This window comes from Crinia signifera, chromosome 2 (genome assembly GCF_055691185.1).
Source record: "Crinia signifera chromosome 2, ASM5569118v1, whole genome shotgun sequence".
In the NCBI taxonomy this organism is placed as follows: Eukaryota; Metazoa; Chordata; class Amphibia; order Anura; family Myobatrachidae; genus Crinia; species Crinia signifera.
The window spans coordinates 71,731,689-71,751,933 of record NC_139218.1 but is presented as its reverse complement, the minus strand read 5'-3'; positions in this window follow the sequence as shown (position 1 = coordinate 71,751,933).

The following is a 20,245-nucleotide window of genomic DNA, read 5'->3' as shown; positions in this document are numbered from 1 at the left end:
AAAATGCTCGGGACCAGGAGAATTTTGGATAACGGATTATTCCGTATTTCGGAATATTTTAATATTTCAATGATGTATTTTGAAGTATCTTGCATTTACGCTGTATAAACACATAATATACACACAAATATATTTTATTACCACATAAAATACACACAAACATATTTTAATTGTTCAAAAAACAAGGTTTCAAAACGTGAAACAAAATGTGTGTACTATCTCAGCACTGAATTTGAATGCCAAGCAATCATTGTCATGCACATATATAGTGCCAGTTACATATCATGTCCCCAGTGATGCTGTTACATATGTCCCCAGTGAGTTTTTAGCAAAAAAAAAAATTTTTTTCACTTTCTGGAATGTCCGTATTTCGGAATAATTCGGATAACGGATATTCGGATACGGGATACTCGACCTGTATTATATTCTCCCTCATCGCCGATATAGATGGTGCAGTAAGAACAAGCCAGTTAAAAAAACAAATCACAAAAAAACTCATGTCGACCTTTTCATGTGACAATCTTTTTAATGTCAGCATCAATTTATGACCCTGTCAACCTATTGCATGTCAACCTTTTTGGGTAGACCTATTGACTGTCTGTCTAGACACTGTAGATCTATCAACCAGAAACACCTGAAACACAGTCCAACACACTAATAATTGCAAATTAAGGACACAAAGAAGTAATTTTTTCTTTTTTTCACTTTATTTCTTCACTACGAACACCGATCCATCTGAAACGGACACTGAACCAGAGTGGAATTATATGTCAAGATAAGGAGGACTACACTCCATCATATTCTCAAGCACTCTCCTGTTGCGCCGTATTGTATACCAGTTCCAATTTTTTCTTGTACACATGTCTTTGTAAGTGTGGGTGACACTTAAAGGTACTGGGAACATCAGGGCTGCATAGCGCCATATACGGTTCTGTCAATCCAAAACTCCAGTTTTATTGAGGGAGATTATGGTATGATGTGGGCCATCTCACCCTCTTCTGAAAGAGTGTGTGTAGCTCCCCATACGGGTGTGTCTATGCTTATTTAAGTAAAATGCTTATTTTTGCTAGATATTTTCTACAAAGCATTAGTAACTATATATTTTGGGCAGTTTTACAAGTATTGATACTAACATTTCTGTTCTTCTCAGCACAATATACATGATGAATGTATTGCCTATGCAATAAATTCCAAATGTAATATGACCTTGTGTGCATTCATCCGTAAGGAAATAAGTATGTTTTCAGTGTATTTAATATTATTTTATTGTGAACACTAGAATGTTTGCATATTGTAGATACTACCTATATTTATTGGATGTGCTGTTTTTCATACCATTATATGGACACCAGATGCTCTAAACAAAATGTGTTTAACTACAGAAATATTGCTAAAAAAGACATACATTCTTACCCTCGCCTTAAGCTAAATAAAAACTCACTAACAGAACAGCAGTAGCATGCTATGGATGAGTGCACACCATCACAAATCATGTGTTGCCATGCCTCCTGTCAGGGGTTCCCTAAAGGGGGGTAATGAAACTTGACAGCAGGGACTTCTGAGCAGCTACAGAAAATCAGTAATTACAGCAAATCATAATAGATAGAATCTGATTGGTTGCTATGGGCAACATCCCATCTTCAATAGAACTCCCATTTTAGAAGATTTACCCCTCGTAATGCAAAACCGAACAGCAGCTCCATGGCAAAAATGTGGGCCTACTGCGGGATACGGGAGAATAGGCAACTGTGGTATAGCATACTGTATATTCTGCCATCCCAGCAGTGCTGCCCCTCCAGTTGTTTCTTCTACTTTTACAAAACTAAATTGTGGTTTTATCTTAGCTGGCTTTCATGGCCTCCTAGTTACAGATATACTAGTTCCTAATGTACTGTAAAATTGTTTACTAGGGATACATATGGATGACCGGCCATCAGGATGCTGACAGGTTGGGCAAGTATACTAACCCTCTCCCTGCCACCCTAACCCTCACTTCCAGAAGCCTAACCGCCCCCCCCCTTACAACCGGACCATAACCCTCACTGCTAGTGGCTATCCCTTACCCCCATACCCTGCCGCCTGAACCTATACCCCCGGCCTCCCTGCCGCCTGAACCTATACCCCCGGCCTGCAGCCTAAGTCCCCACCACTGCTTAAACCAACCCCCCCCCCCCCCACCATCCAAACCTACCCATGAGGATCAAAACATTTGCATTGCTGCACTTTCATTTTGTAGGTACACCTGCCCAATGAGATACAACCACAATGCTGTATGCTCATGAATCTACTTGTGTCAGTGATAACCATACGCACCGTGATGTTGGTTCCTCCCATTGACTCCAATAATCTATCAACCAAATTCACAGAGGGGACGCGGTGCACTATTTTAGTGTCCATGTCAACTGTATCAACATTTGGGACAAAAAAAGTGAAAAACCCCATGTCGAACCAATGACCCCGTCGACCTAACTCCATGTCGACATTCATGCATGTCAACCTAGTGGTGTCGACCTAGTTGCTGTCTATCCAATGATCCATACCCATGGTGGTATCCGTAGAATGCATGGAGGCAGAAGAGCAGATGAAGTTTACTTTTTTTAAGCAGTTCCCATGCATTTATTGTATCTAATTACTGTGTTAGTGGGGGGGAAAGATATCACACATAAATATTAATTAATTCTCTATGAAAAGCTATTTGAAAATACCCTGTTTATATGGAAATATTTTTAGTACTTTGTATTATGAAGGCAAATCGTTGTTGTAATAATGATGAAGTCCTTTCTTAACTCGTCCAGTGACCAAAACAACTACTTTCAGCAGCGATAGTATGAATTCTCTCCCACCCCATGATGACAGGTTATGTGCATGTTGTGTCCTGTCCCCTGATGCAACTATCCGTATTAACCATGTCTTGTAATGTAATTTGTTATGTGTTTGCTCATAACTATGCTCTGTAAAGCGCTGCGGAATTTGTATGCGCTATATAAGAAACTCTTAATAAATAAATAATAAATGTTATATGGGGCACATCCCCTTTAGAGACCTTAGTAAAACGACCACAATTGTACTGCAGACAGTTGGTGTATGCACTGTGTTTACGGTTTTTACACAGAGGTTTCCTTGCAGCTATTGATACAAAAGAGTGAGCCCGATCTCTGGGGAGCACAATATTGTGACATAAATGTCTCCTTACGGTAACCATATGCCCATATGCAAATATCAGATAAGTGAGCAGAGCTGTATTTGTGCAGGTGTTGTACTGGATGTGTGTCTGCAGCAGTGTCATGGTCATACAGTTCATTATGACTGACACCAGGATTTTTTTTTATCTTACCTCTCTTAAGTGGATAGTGTAGTGAAAACACAGGCACACACACATATACGCTCTCTCTCTAAGGTCTGTCCTATCTGTCACAAGTATGATGTGGTGGCAGGCATCTCTATTGGCCATACCATATACCAGTGCTATTGTTGTCATAATTGAATACACTTGCCAAGAGGAGGCGGGTTTCCAGGCAACCAGAACCTCCCTGCTTCTGCCTATGGCAAAGGGTCATAAAGGGTTAAAGACAGAATACGTTAAATAATTCCAGGAATCCCAAAATGAAGGAGAAGGGATGTAATAGGTCAGAATATCAGGGGATCATTTCAGCCTTTTTAGATTAGTTTGTCAATCTGATATAAGTAAGTTTATGTTCATTGTAGATCTGTACTTGCAGCACATGCTAATATATTTAGAAATAGGTTGACATAGATCCTGAGTTGAGAGTGTGGCCACCTTTGAATGACTCGTAGTGATTTATATGCCCCTTTCTGCATCATTTACTATATCCATTGGGCCTAATTCAGATGTAGTTGTATATACTGTCTTTGCTGCTTTTCTGTACTTGGAAGCCACAGCAATGCACAGATATTATAGGGTACAGTAGTAGGAGGCGCCTGATATAAGCGGATGCCTCCTGTATGCATCTGTGATCCTCGGATGCAGCATTAGATCACCTAGGGCTCCTGGCTGCGTGATCCACCAAAACCAGAAAATCTCCCCTGCCTGATGGAGACCCTGGCCTGCACTCCTCCAAAACGGCATAGAGACACCACCATTTTGGGAAATGGAGGTTGTCTCTAGCCCCTCCCTGCCCCCAACCACTGCAGACTGTCAGTCTACTGATGTCTGCAGCCTTCTTGCATCCAATGACGCAGGACCTGTTCTGCACATGCCCAGTAAAGGTCCCGTGCACATTCCCAAACATCGCTACTTTGTTCTCTGTGCCTCAGATCCAGCGGTATCTTAATTAAGCCCATTGCTTTATTCCTCCGTATTCTTATAGGCACTTCAGGCATACCTACAGTGAACTGCAAATGCAAAATCTTTCTCAAATGGACAAATCCATGGGCACTGTAGGTGGGGCGCATGTAACATGCAGAAAGTTAGGCATGGGGGGATTACCTATTCCGCACCAATTGTGAGGATCTTTCCAACACCTGGGAATAAGATCATCCTCCAGCGCGCATAAACCCACTGTGGATTACAAATTTTGCATTTATCGTGAGGACCCCAGAAACAATTGGGAACAAGAACATCCGCCAGCATAATTTTCCCAATCTGGCACGGCATTCCAAGTGATATACCATCTAGTGCAGGGGTGTCAAACTCAAATTCATCGGGGGCCGCATCAGCAGTTTGGTCACCCTCAAAGGGCCGGTTGTATCTGTAGGACTATGTGTCCACTCTTTATTATCATAAATTATTGTCACTGCATTCAATTATTACTGTTTTTTGTAATAATGTAAGTAATAACTAGCTCTGAAAGCAGAAACATAGTCAGAATAATGACAAGTAGATATTCAAATGTACAATTTTTTGAAAAATGATTTTGGGAGGAGTTACCTGGATAATACTTGAGAAAGTTCTCAGGAAAGATATTGCTTCCTGATAGGGGAGATTGGGGACCTGAAAATGACTTATTGGGCTAATATGAGCTGCTTGGATTTTGAGAAAGATGGAAATGGTCACATAGCTATCCTAACACGTCTTAAGTGGCTCAGTCGACCTGAACAGTTTGGCCTTGAAGTCAAGTTAGGAGGAGAGCAAGGCCTGGTGTGTAAACGTCACCCTCAGTGACAGATCCCCATGTACAGCGGCCAGCCCGAGCTTGACACTAATAACCTATTCCAGTCAGCCGCCTCGTACACACGGTTACCACATGGAATCCAGCAGTAGTAGCGACCAATCACATACTTCCATTGCTCCCATCCGCTACTACCAGCGCGGATCGCCAGCTGCGTGACGTCCCAGTCCCAGCATTTCCCAGCACCAACCCCGCAGCTCCGGCTACGTGAGCTGATTGAAGGGAGAGTGACGTCACACAAGTTCCACAACTCCATCTGGATGCACGCCCTGATTGGCTGCTACTCCATGCAGTAGTAGTGCAAGCCGTCAGACGTGCGGCATGATGTAGGAGTCACAGAGCTTCTGGTAGCTCTCATGCATCTCATGGGACACACTGCCCCTGCGTGCTATCTCCTCAGCAGACTGCAGGCCGGGATCTCAAAAAAAGAAGCGAGAATAAAAGGTGAAGGCTGGCGGCGGCTGCGCGGGCCACATGACGAGGTCTGGCGGGCCGGATTTGGCCCGCGGGCCTTGTGTTTGACACCCGTGATCTAGTGGATCAAGGAGTCACTATCTCCATGGGAGTAATATACAACTAGCAGTGTTCCAGATACAATAAGTATTAACCCTCATTGTCCATATTTGAAATTGATACACATATCCTTTTACTTATTTTTATTGTCATTGATGTTCTTTTTTCATTTTCTTTTTAATAAATTAACATTGTAATATTCAATTGATCCGGTTTTAGCGCTCCACATTATTTTTCTGGTTTTTACATTTATTTTATTTCTGTGCAGGGAAAATACTGACTATTTTTACACTGCAATATAGATCTCACTATGAAGAAAAACCCCACCCAAATCTAACTCTCTCTGCACAAGTTACATCTGCCCCACCTGCAGTGCACATGGTTTTGTCCATCTAAGAAGGAATTTACCTCTAAGAGTGAACTAGAATAAGGCCCATTGTCCTAGATTTACCCATGGAAGGCAAATCTTACTTGGTGGGTAACCCATCACCTCTATACCTGGGTCCGGTGCCTCCCGGTGGCCCTGTATATACTGTACAGTGCCAATCTGAGGGTCATATATGTGCTGACACCACTTTCCTGTGGGGAGATGCAAGTATTGTCTCCTATGAGACTGTGAGTACAGCCTCCCCCCTCCTTTGGGACTCTCTTATACCTCCCCGGGCCCAGGACTGTGTATTTGGGGCTCACGAGCCTGCATCAAAGGCCCTGCTTCTATCAGACCCACTTTGGCTTGCATTGTTACAGTCTGGACACATTTACAGTATATTGCTGTACTCATTTTGAATACTGTCCTTACCATTGGCTTCATCAATGCCTGTTATGCCACTATGTTCTGCCTATTTTCTCTCAGTAATCCCCACTGTATGCTATACCTCTTTTCCCTCAGTCTACTCCTTGGGTGGAATGCTCTAAAGCAAAAATGTGGTAAAACCCCTGTTTTCAGGGTTTTTACTGCATTTCCAAATGCACTAAAACCCGCACGCCAGGCAGTGGCGTAACTAGAATTTTTGCGCCCCCCAGCCAAAAAAGTTTCTGGCGCCCCCCCCCCCCCCCCCCCAAATACATTAATTATATATTTTTTAACCTACATGCTCATTGCCAGAGGTTGCAGATAGAGACCGCAGGGGAGAGGGAGAGAGACTGCAATGTAGGTAGCAAGGACGGCCACATTAGAGACAGTGAGAGGGACTGCAGGGAGAGGGAGATATCCACGGAGACCACAGGGGAGTGACAGACTGCAGGTGAGAAGGAGAGATAGTCTGCAGAGAAGATAGCAAAATAGACTGCATTGGAGACAGTGGGGAGATAGCGAGAGACTGGAGGGGGAGATAGTAAGAGAGAGACTGCAGGGGAGATAGTGAGGGAGAAACTGCAGGAGAGAGACCACAGGAGATAGAGACTGCAGAGGAGAGGGAGAGAGTGAAAGTGACAGCAGGAAAGGGATAGAGACTGCAGGGGAGAGTGTGAGAGTGAGAGAGACCACAGGAGAGAAATAGAGACTGCAGGGGAGAGGGAGAGAGTGAAATAGACCAAAGGAGATAGAGACTGCAGGGAAGAGGGAGAGAGTGAAAGAGACCACAGGAGAGAGTGACTGCAGGGGAGAGGGAGAGAGTGAAAGAGACCACAGGAGTTAGAGACTGCAGGGGAGGGAGAGAGTGAAAGAGACCACAGGAGAGAGTGAAGAATGGCAAGGGAGAGATACTGTAGGGGAAAGTAAGAGAGGGAGAGAGTCCACAGGAGAGAGAGAGAGTGAAAGAGGTTGAGTGAGACTGCAGCAAATACCTTGGTGTTGTGCCCCCTGGTTGATCTCAGTTTTTCCATCCTGTGCGGTGCCCACGGAAGCAGCAGGGAGGGACCATGAGGACTGAGCTACTCCAGGACGTGGGAAGGTTAACTACCGTAGCTGAACTGCTGGTGAAGGGGGGACTTTGTATAAGATCGTCTTATGGCAGGTTCCTGCTTCATAATCAGTGGTGTCCTGGAGACTGGAGAGTCCCCTTGTAGCGGCCCCTTCTCATGCTGCTTGTCCAGCAGCCAGCGTGTGTGTGCGTGTGCAACAGCCTGAAACTGACAGCCAGGAAGAAGCAGAGAAACCTTCCCGGCTGTCAGATCTGCACACAAAGTGTCCCTATTTCTGCAAAATTGTACTGGCCTGGAGGGCAGAAGGCACCCTGCCCAGCCAGCCACTGCCCCCTGCCCAGCCCGCCACTGGTGATCGGCTCTGCAATCATCCTGTCTCCGGCGTCTTTGCTCCCTCCAGCTCCAGCAGCAACAAGCGCCCAGGGTACAGCTTGTTGCCTCCGGCTCCTGCAGCTCCGGGCCAAGCAACCACTGGACTGACACCCTGCGCCCTCATAGCACCAGCTCCCCCCCGCCATCGCGGGGGCTGCGGTGCGTTAGTTACGCCACTGACGCCAGGGTACTGCTGCAGGGGGTAGCACCAGCAAAGTCTGGCAAAACCCTACAGTAGCCTATGGTCTTCTTTCCACAGAGCTGTATGAGGGATCCATCACAGAACCCTCACAGCATGCCCTGCGATCATCACTCTGTGCATGACCTAGAAGTACAGGGCGGCATCGCAAAGGACAGATCTTATTGCAATAAGACACAAATGGCTGCATCACCTAGTTCTTTGTGTGGGTGGAATATAATCCTTGGAAGTTATTGCTTTAAATGCCTGTATTAACCCTGCAATACGCTTATTGTGCTCTCTAGGGGGTTTATTCTAGTTAATTCTTTCTGACAAAATCCTTCTTAGATGGACAAAACCATGTGCACTGCAGGGGGGCAGATGTAACATGTGCAGAGAGAATTAGATTTGGGTGAGTTATTTTGTTTCTGTGCAGGGAAAATACTGACTGCATGATTTTACACTTCAATATAGATCTCACTTTGAAGAAAAACCCCACCCACACAAGTTACATCTGCCCCACCCGCAGTCCACATGGTTTTGTCCATCTAAGAAGGATTTTGTCAGAAAGAATGGACTAGAATAACCCCCTAGGTTTCTACTGTTTTAGTTATTTTTGTCTGGTTTTCTATATTCTATAATACCATCCTTGTACAACCGTGAACCGTATCTCTGATGTGTGAAAAGTGACTTTAAGTCAAGCGCTATAAAAAAACTATTATTATTATTATTATTAACTACCTGACCCGCCCGGCATTGCCCGGGAAAACCAAAATTTACTTTATGCCACAAGGCTATAGCAAAAATTCACATTATGCCACCTGGATTGAGCCAAAATTCACATTATGTCACCTGGATTGAGCCAAAACTCACATTATGCCACCCCGATTGAGCCAAAATTCACATTATGTCACCTGGATTGAGCCAAAACTCACATTATGCCACCCCGATTGAGCCAAAATTCACATTATGCCACCTGGATTAAGCCAAAATTCACATTATGCCACCTGGATTGAGCCAAAATTCAATCCAAGTCCAGGAGCAGAGCAATGTGTCCCTCCTGGAGAGGGTCATGTTGGGAGGTATGGTATATCCCCAATTGTTCCTAATTGTTGAAAGCCTCCACCATAATGCCAAAATGTGTTCGCATTCATACTCAATGACAGCAATGAAATCAGGTGTGGTGTTGTTCCTTTGTCGTCGGTTTCCCAGATCATCAATCAAGGCAAATTGAACTTTGGTGTTTTTTAAATTTCTAAGTGACATTTTCCAAAAACGGCTTCGATACCACCAGGTCCAGAGGTACCTTGTTGTCGAATTTGGTGGCTCTGAGTGCAACGGTGTGCCCGCAATGCGACAGACACGCACACACACACACACACTCTTCAACTTATTATAAAGATCAGTGGTCGAAGTGGGCCTGTATACAGCGGTATGTCATACCGGCACTTCTTCGACCACTGACTCAGAAGTGCTTTTATTTAATAAAAAAGTGTGCAGCAGGAGGCAGTGGAAGTGGCCAGCCTTCTGCCGACAGATGTATCGAGGCTGCCTGCTGAAGATATCATCCGCCAGCACCCTCCCCCCGCAAGTGGTGCCGCCAGTGGCGTAAGTGCCGATGGTGCAAGGGGTGCAGCTGTTGTGGGACTGGAGCCGTCTCCAGGACCCGCTGCTCCCCTGTGCCCAGTTTACACAGACTGCACTGCAGAAAGGGCACCGGGGAACTGTGCCGCTCTCTCCCCCCAGACACCGGAAATCTGAGGCGCTCTCTCCCCCTGGACGCGGCTCTAACTCACCCACCCCAGATGCTGGAGATGATCTGCGCAGCCCTCTCCCTGCCCAGCAGCCTTGACGCCTCCATCCTCCAGAATCTGTACTGTGTGTGAATGGCCGGCAAGCAGTGCTTGGCCTGCCTTCTGCTTATGCACAGGGGTGACTACCCTGTGCTTCCAGCCTGGCACCTTTCTTACTCATTCAGGATTCCTCTGCTGCCAGTCTCCCCTTCACCCTATGCCTGGGTCCATAAGCCTTATTCATTACACCCTGCAGCTCATTACCCCACAGATATGTAAGTGCCTGGTGAGCCCTATACCCACATACACCCCCCAGTGTGTGACACCCTGTGTATGTAAAACTTTTGTACCCCCTACCCTGTTCCTCTGTGTATGACCCCCTCAAACATCCATCATCTCTGGTGTATGTCCCCATGTGTGTGACACCTTGCCCCCCCCCCCACCCTAATCCCTGGTGTGTCCCCACAACCCCTGTTTGTGTAACACCTTGTTCCCCCTACCACCCTTATCTCTGGTGTGCGACCCCACAACCCCTGTGTGTTTTTGTGAAACCACCCTTATCCTCCGTATGTGACCTCCTACACCCCGTGTTGAACCCTCTTTATCCCCTATCCCTGTGCGTGACCCCCCAGTAGCCCACTACCCATGTGTGTGTCACCCTGTACAAGTGGGCCCCTCTTAAAATGTTGCTATGGGGCCTAATTAGTTCTAGTTACGCCCCTGGGTGCCGCTCTCCCAGTAGAAGAAAGCAGCTGCACGCTGCGCTTACATCCAGCTGCACGGCCGTCTGTCACACACAATGGAGACACGAGTGGCAAAAGCCGCAAAAAGGATTCCATCTGCCAGACCCTCAGCAAGCGATCCCTTGTGTCGCACACAAGCAGAGACACAAGCGTCAGGAGCCGCTTCCAATACCCAAGTCTGGTAAGCTTTAATATTAAACCTGAGTCCCCACCCTGCGTCCCCCTCCAGTAGCGCACGCAGGGGGGTTTCTGAGTACCCAGAAACCCCCCCAGGAGTCTAAGGGCCCTAGGCTTAAAGGTGAGGGTCCCCTCTTTCCATGGGTACAAGAATTTTAAAAATCGGCCCTTGGGAACCGGAGATATCTGACTTCAAAGCAGTGGTCCCCATCCAAGCCTGTTAATTGCTCTTCCCAGTCAGATATTTCAGGTTCTGTCTGGCATAGAGTTTTTCTGAGGGTACATTCCAAAAGCTGGGACTCTCCCCCTTTGAGAGACACTAATAGCTTGTCTCTACTGTTCCCAAAACCAGAGATATCAGCCTTCCAGCAGCTGGTTACTGCTCCAGCTCCACGCACCTGGTATGTAGTTTTATATTCTCGTTGGCAGATTGCTCTGCCTCCTGAACCTTGATCCCCTAGTCCCCAATACCATTTGGTAGATGGGATCCTCTAGTTTTTAATTCAATTAAAATCTAAGAAATCTATTTCTGGGAACTGGAGATATCTGCAGTCAAGCAAGCTGTCCTCCCACCAGAAAATTATGAATAATAAGCCCACTCCACTATACACCCCTCCTCTGCGTATTACACATCCTCTACCACCCTGGAAGTTATGTATCAGGGCCCCTTCATTCAGCCTAATGCCTCCTTCTCCCACCCCTTCTCCCACCATCTGTTCAGTAAAGGGGTAATTAGTGGAAATTACTGATCCAGGCCATACATGCTGAGCGGTTGATATAATACCCCCTACCACCCACGGGACATCAAAGCTTCCCCCACCCCTACCGCTGGAAGATCGGTAGGTGCCCCAATACATTGCTATGCCCAGGGGTCTACACTGCTGTTGACACCCCTGTATGTATGTATGTGTGTATATATATATATATATATATATATTTTTTTTTTCATTATTATTATTATTATTTATATATATTTGGTCTAACTTTAATACTTTAACTGACCCGGCATATACTGGGTCACCTAAGTGTCCATCTCCGTGCTTTGCTCCGCCCCTCTGGAAACCCCCTTCTGAAAATCCTGCATTTGCTACTGCCCTCCCACCCTGCATCTCCGCGATCCCTGTTCCTGCATCCCCACCTCCCCGCGGTCCCTGTCCCCCCGAAATTTTGCTCAATCTGTGTTGCATAATACTTAATCTGTGTGGCAAAATGTGATATTTTATTCTCAATCCATGTGACATAACATGAATTTTGGCTCAATCCGGGTGGAATGATGTGAATTTTGGCTAAATTTGTGTTGCATAATGTGAAATTTTGCTCTTTCAGTGTGTCTTGATGTGAATTTTGGCTCAATCCGAGTGTTATAATGTGATTTTTGTGGGTTTATTCCATTTGATTTTTGCCTCATTGCATGTCGCATAAGGTGAATTTTGGCTCAGTCTGTGTGGCATAATTTTTAAGGGGCATGCATAAAGGGGTCTACTATTGTGTTGCAGGTACTTGTTTCCTATCTGGGCGCCCGCTACGTTAATTGCGCACCATGCTATTCTCCGTATAAAAATCGGATCGCATCGCATCGGATACCACAAATGCACATACACGATATTGAACGATGCGATGCGATGCGATCCGATTTCGTTCCCGCTTTTATGGTTGGCCCATAGGATGGCCCATCAGTAACACTACTGTATTTATTTACCCTTGAAAGCCCTCCCCTTGTCACATCTGCACAGAAACACAGTATTGACGTCAACCCGAAGTGTGGCGAGCGCAGCGAGCCCCGCGAGGGGCGGCGGTACGGTCCTCCGACTTTTTCATACCCCCACTATCCACGTCGGCGTGGAGTTGAGAATAGAATAGTGTGGCGAGCGCAGCGAGCCACCGAGCCCGAAGCGTGGCTAACGCAGCGAGCCCCGCGAGGGGACGCGGATACTTCACAGGTATCCGTGTCCCCTCGCGGGCTTCACAGGTATCCGCGTCCCCTCGCGGGGCTCGCTGCGCTCGCCACGCTTCGGGCTCGGTGGCTCGCTGCGCTCGCCACACTATTCTATTCTCAACTCCACGCCGACGTGGATAGTGGGGGTATGAAAAAGTCGGAGGACGCGTACCGCCGCCCCACGCGGGGCTCGCTGCGCTCGCCACGCTTCGGGTTGACGTCAATACTGGGGTGGCGTTAACAATGGAGGCGCATTTTAAACCATCAGGGGGGGTTTCCTATACAAATCGTGGGTTTGCGGGGTTATTACATTGAAATCAATGTAAAATCGGGTCTCAGGGACCATTTAACATTGATTCCAATGTAAAAATCAGGTTGATCGCGTCACCGCATGCGATGCGATCCGATTTAAAATGAAATCGGATCGGATCGGATAGCATCGTATGCCATCGTACATCATCGAGTACCGAATCCGATGCGATGCGATCCGATTTCATTACGGTGCCGTACATAGAAAACCTGGGCGCCCAGATAGGAAACAAGTACCGTGTTGCATAACTACACAGGGCCACACCCCTTTTCCTGGAGCGCGTGCACCTTAGGCGCGCGCATGTCAATTATCTTTGCTTTTCCATACCCCCACTTTAAAATTTCCACTTCGACCACTGATATAGATAATAATAGTTTAGGGCAGAGGTTCAGAGGTATTAAGTATATCCATGCTTGGTCACAGGTGACTTAATTAGTAACTCAGTCAGTCTGATTTAACCATCCGTGCTGAGTCATGGATGTAACTAAAACCTCTGGTTTAGGGTGATATCTACAGTAGTTTAGTTTCACTTAAATGTATTAAAGGGTTTTTGGACCAATTTTTGTGAAAAACTGCTTCAAACCCTTTACTTCACATTACTTTAGTAAGCAGATCTAATTTCCTATACTCATACAGTAAATAAGCAAATCCATTTGTCCTCTTTTGAATGTTTGATACATTTCCCCCTAAGGTCTTGATGTATTATTAGGTATTAAATATATTATACAATACATCCCACTCCCTATTATATACATACTGGTGTTTAATAACACCTCCCAGGACAGCTCCTCCTATATATAGCATAGTTGTCCCAATGCCATTCTCACTTTCAGTAGGAGTCCTAATGTGCACGTCAGTGGCGTAAGTTCGTCCCAGGTGCCCGGAGGCGAGATGAATCTTGGTGCCCCCCCCCCCAATCCCCACTTTAATATAGGTAGATACACCTAGACGTGTGTGTGTGTGTATATATATATACTCCCTCCTTCAATCAACCCGACACCCCTTCCTCCCTCCTTCAATCAACCCGACACCCCTCCCTCCTTCAATCAACCCGACACCCCTCCCTCCCTCCTTCAATCAACCCGACACCCCTCACTCCCTCCTTCAATAAACCCGACACCCCTCACTCACTCCTATTATCCCTGCACCTCTTCTTCCATCTCACCCCTGCACATCCCACTCCCTCCATCATCTCATAACTCTCCTTCTATTTCTCACCTCTTCACATTTTACTCACTCCTTTCCTTTCTCACCCTCTCAGCTATCTTTCTAACTTTTCTTATGCCATGCAAATCCTACTCCCACCCTCCTCCCCACAGCCAGTGGTTACTCACCCGAATCACATTCTCCTCCCAGCAGCCACAGCCGGCATGCTCCGACTCTCATCCCCGCTACAGATAGCCGGCAATCGGGACCACTCTCCGTCTCCTCCCCAAAGCCATAGCTACTAGCTAGCCAGCGGACTCCGTCCCTCCTCTCCGCAACCACAGCCAGTCAGCGGACTCGCCCCTCCACCCCGCAGCCACGGACAGTCAGCTCCTGCCATGCTCACAGCGCTGTGCGGCGTGTGCGCAGAGTAGACCGGAGCAACGGGACGGGACGCTAGCTGTAATGTAGGAGGAGGGGGGACTGTCACTAGACGGGAGACCTGCGTGCACTGTATACGAGCCGCGTATGACTGTGGCTCATTATTACAGTAGCAAAAGACATTCAATGGGGGGCAATGGCGTCAGTGCCCCCTGCTGGCCAGGAGCCCGGCGGCAAATGACTCCATTGCCTCCCGGACTTCCGCCACTGGTGCACGTGTTTTGTGGCCTCACGGGTAGGTGGTGGTGGGATAGGGCGTCTGGAGGAGAGGCATCATTTATTATGGTGCTGAAGATGTTTGGGAAATAAGTTTATTAGACTTTAAAACAATTAAAATAAAATGTATGCACTTTTTATATTTATCAAGTAGGGTTACCACCCATCCAGGATTACTCCAGACAGTCCGGTAATTAAGACCGACACCAACCAAAATCTTGCCTAGGGCATCAATTGGCTAGGGCCGGCTCTGCCGGTAATTAAGACCAGAGTCCGAAGGGTTGGTGTTCCCGGACTTTGCATAACACCACCCTATATTTTGCCTTATTCACATCATGTGACCCTGAACTGCACCTTATTCACATTACACCACCCCATACGGTGCCTTATTCGCATTATGCTACCCTATACTGTGCCTTATTCGCATTATGCCACTCCGCTTGGCTCTGTATTCACATTGTGCAACCCTAATTCTCCATATTAACATTAAACCACCCTTAGAGCCGCTCATTATTAACATGAGGAAACCTATTATTCCTTCATGTTATGATACTCTTTACTGCTCCGTATTCACATTATTCCCCCCACATTGCACACTTATCACATTACTACATTCTATACTGTGCGCTATTTGTATTACGCCAACCACACTGCTCCTCATTCACATTACGCCACCATGCACTGCTTCATATTCACATTATGCCACCTGGATTGGTCTATATTCGAATTATGCCACCCTACATTGCTCCTTATTTGCATAACACCACCCCATATTGCTCTGTATTCACATTATGCCACCCAGTAATTTTGCCTATTCACATTATACAACCCTCTTATTACCCCTCATTTACATTAAATCCCCCTCCCCCCTCAAAAAAAGGCATATGTCATGCACCTTTACGTATAAGTAATGCCCCTTTAAACAAATGTAATGTGCATGTATAATCATTAATGCCTTACACCAAGTAATCGCCCCTTTTGTAATGCAGGTGGGCTGGCTTTCTGCCTGTTGAAGGCTGCAGCATGCTGGTGAGAGCTGCTGCTCCTCCTCTGTCCTCTCTCCCCCGCGGCCACATCCCATAATGCCATGTGCGACTAGCATTCTGGGAGACTAGGCCTCCCAAGGGGTGGGAGAGACTGCACTGTTAAGCTAATAAAAGCAAGAGCCGAATGGGTGGCGCGTTGCTGGCGGGGTGATTGTGTCCACAGACCATGGGCAATTGCGCTGACTGCTGTAATTAACAAAGCTGGCACTAGGCTTGCAGTGAATGCCCAAAGACATTGTAAATGCTCTAGACATTTGCCTATTTTGCCTATGCCTAGGGCCGGCTCTGATTACCGGAATAATCTGAAGTAATCCCGGACTGGTGTTAGTAACCCTTCAGTCAAATTTCTTCTATATTTTAAGGCTGCACAACATTCTGGGTTCAAGTGTCTACTGATAGGATCAATAGCCACATTGGTTACACGCACTGTGATTAAAATGGAGGAGACACAGGTATTTGGTCAGATCACTTATGGTATAGTACGATTTAGGGTTGCCACCTCAAGCATCCTCAATTCCTGGAGATCCACCCTGACAATATCAAGGTTTATTATAGCTGTACAGAAAGTGATTGGCCACTATCAGCGTATGTAAATGAATATGTGACATTTTTATCTATAATATAAAAAAATGTCAAATATTCTCTGTAAAGCTCTACGGAATATGTATGCGCAATATAAGAAACTGTTAATAAATAAATACCCATCCCACAGACACTACTAATACCCCTTTCATACCGGTCATTTTGCTGGGTGCAGCCTGACCCCAATTCACACCACCCGCAAATTACCGGGTTAAAGCTTTTCTACCCGGGTTTTGCTGAAAAACCCAGGTTTTCTGTGGTGTGAAAGGGTCAACACGGGTCTTAAAATCCAGCTCACCGACCCTGGTCAAGAGCAGGGTTGAAGTGCCGAGAATTAAAACCCTTTTTGACCCTTTCACACCAAAGTAAAACCCGGCTTTTCCAGCAAATGCCCGGGTTGAAAAGCTTTAACCCGGTAATTAACTTCTGGTGTGAAAGGGGAATAAATTCCATGTACAAATCCAGTTGTTTTCATTAGACTAGATTAGAGCTATTAACAGATTATTTCCAGAAGATTGCTATTTGTTTAGATGCATTCTTATAATAAATGACAAAACTGGTGCTTGTCAGTAAAAAGCAAAAAATGTTTTTTTTTTGTATTTGAGCGCTTGGCTGCCTAGCCGGGAAGGGGCCGTTAGTAGCACACAGCTCAGCCAGCTGCATAGATGCCAACTGTATGTCATATTTAAATAGATAATCCTACACTTTGAATATTGTTCACTAAATTAATATTTTAATCCCTAGCAAGGTCCTTGCTTTAAATATCAAACAAAAATACAATATTGGATCCCTTGTTCTGTTCTATTCCGTAAACGGAATATTTCAGGAAGTACTCCAAATACAGGATTAGATGTTACATGAGAACATCAGAACATGAATTCTTCCACGCAGGGTAAATGTATGCAACTGTCGTTTGAAATTCTGAACAAGAAACAAAAGGGACATTTGAATGTGTCTCTTTGATGCCGGTTTCTTTGGTAAACTGCATCTTGTAACTGCAAAATCCTGAGCGTTGCACCCTTAGTACAAAGTCATCTTTGTTGCCTAACGTATGTTCCCCACCCCCTCCTTCCTAGCAGTTTATCCTGCCTCCGGCTCGCAGTGTAGTTTGCATATATCGTGACAGGAGGTTGCTGTGCTGTTTAGTGTAGGAAAGAGCAATAACAGAAATAATGGTAAGGAGCCTGAAGATAATCTCTCTTTATTATAATTCATTAAATATACTGGGGTGGATGAACTAAGCCTTGGAGAGTGATAAAGTGGAGAGAGGTAAGTACCAGCCAATGAGCTCTTGTCATTTTTCAAACACAGCCTGTAATATGGCAATTAAGAGCTCATTGGCTGGTACGTTATCTGGTGGCTTAGTACTACTATGATTTTAAAGGGGGTGATTCAATATCATTCGGTCCCCAGTGTATTCGCGCTAGGGAGCGATGGTGCGGCTCTAAGCATGCGTAAGGGCAATTATATCCATGTGCAGGGCCGCTGTGCAAACGCCTTCGGCGACTATCATAGGGTAAGGGAAAGAGAAGGCCAGAGCAGGGGAATGATCAGCGATGGGTGTCCCCATGAAAATGCTGGGTGTTCCCCTGGGAACGTAGGCGGCCCGATGACTCCCTGGGGGTGGCCGGCTGAAGTCACATGATGTCAGCGCCCGCCCCCTCTTCCGCAAACTCCAACGGAACAAAAAGTCAGTTTATGCTGACTTCTATTTCCAAAGGGGAGAGAGACCATTCGATGGTCGGCAACCATCAAATGATTTCTCTTCAGCCGCATGTGAGGGGATGTGTTCTCCGGCACATCCCCTCGCATGTTACTCATACTTGTCTACTTTTGAAAACTAGTGTCAGGGAGATTATAGTTGGTATCAGAATTTTGCACAGCGCCCCATTGAGGGGGCGTGTCATGCTCCACCCAGAGGGCGTGTCTAGTTCCATATATGCAGAGATTGTGAAATGAGATTGTGAATGTGGAACCTAGAAGTGTGGTTGAAAAATTGACTTATTCCAAATGTAGATGAGCCCAGAACAGTCAGTAAGAGATACTGTACTACAGTGCTGGGGAATGGTGCTGATGATTCAATGTAAATGTATCTATCTCTCAATGGGTTGGGATCATTGGGTCTACAACAACTAGGTCGACAAGCATTGGGTCGACACCACTAGGTCGACATGCAGCAAGGTCAACATGGGTTAAGGTCGACATGGATCAAGGTCGACCTGGGTCTAGGTCGACATGCCATTAGGTCGACACAAGCATTAGGTTGACATGGGCTAGGTCGACAGTCAAAAGGTTGTCATGGGTTTTTTCACTATTTATTTACCCGAATGTCGACACAGTCGACATGGACACAGTTTGAAGTGCACCGCATCCACTCGCATCGCTCGTAACGCTTCAGGCACACTATTTTATTCTCCCACCATGCCCTAATGGATGGTAGGGCATGAAATACCGCCTGTCGGCACATGGCTCAAAAAACAGCGAAAAACCCCATGTCGATCTTTTGACTGTCGACCTAGTCCATGTCGTCCTAATGATTGTGTCGACCTAATGTCATGTCGACCTAGATCCATGTCGACATTGTCCCATGTCGACCTTAACCCATGTCGACTTTGCTACATGTTGAACTAGTGTGTCGACCCAATGCTTGTCGACATAGTTGTTGTAGACCTAATGTCCGTATCCCCTCTCAATAATTTTTTCACAAAAAATTGTAACAGTGTAGACTAATGAGGGAACGACCACCGCTTAGCGAGCGGTAGTGAATCAGGCCCAAAGTGTACTGCTTCTATGGTGACCACAATATGACTTGATACTCTGCGTGATAGAGTTCTGTGGCCATGTGAATGTACAAGCGGGAATGCCTGAATGGAATACAGGTCAGAGAAACCTGAGGTGATTTCTATATTGGGACAATGTATGTAATGTGATATACACAGGGTATCCCTAACATTATATAGGCCAATATGATCTGTAAATGAGCAGTGATTTAAAGCAAACAATGGGGTAAATTTACTAAGATGGGAGTTCTATTGAAGATGAGATGTTGCCCATAGCAACCAATCAGATTCTACTTTGTATTTATTTAGCACCTTCTAGAAGATAATAGAGAGAATCTGATTGGTTGTTGTGGGCAACATTACATCTTCAATATAATAAAAATAGTAATAATGTTAGTAAATGTACCCCAATGTATGTAATTGTATTATTTATTTGGATCCGCAACATTATAGAGCCTGATAAGATCTATAAATGAGCAATGATTTAAAGCAAATAACAAATAAAATTTAGCAATGATGAAGACAATATTTTGGCGTATTTGAGGACACAGAAATCCAGGCTACTGTAGCATAATAAATGATTTCACTGAGCTTGCTGATTGGCTGTCCTGTCCGTTGAGGGGATGTCATGGGATTCTCAGATTTTCATGTGAAACGGGAGAATGTAGGTCATTGTCAGGGCCAGTAGCCTCAGGCAGTGAACACAGTTAGCAGAAATCACTCTACTTGTATTAGGTGATTGAACGCAGCAAGCCCAGTGAAGCAAGATGATTTTTTGGGGTATACTGTATATTAGAAAACTTGATTAAAAAGATGAGCACAATAAGACACAATGGGCGCTTATTGATGAACATAAAAAGGCAGCAGAAAAGTAAAAATGTCATCTTTTTTCCCTAGCGGCCTTGTAAGACCTTCTTGCCACAGTTGCGCAGGTAATACTTTTGATGTTGGAGGGCCCTGGCGACTTTCCCTGTCACAATTCAGTGGCCGTTACACGACAGGCCTTCAGTGCATCTTCAT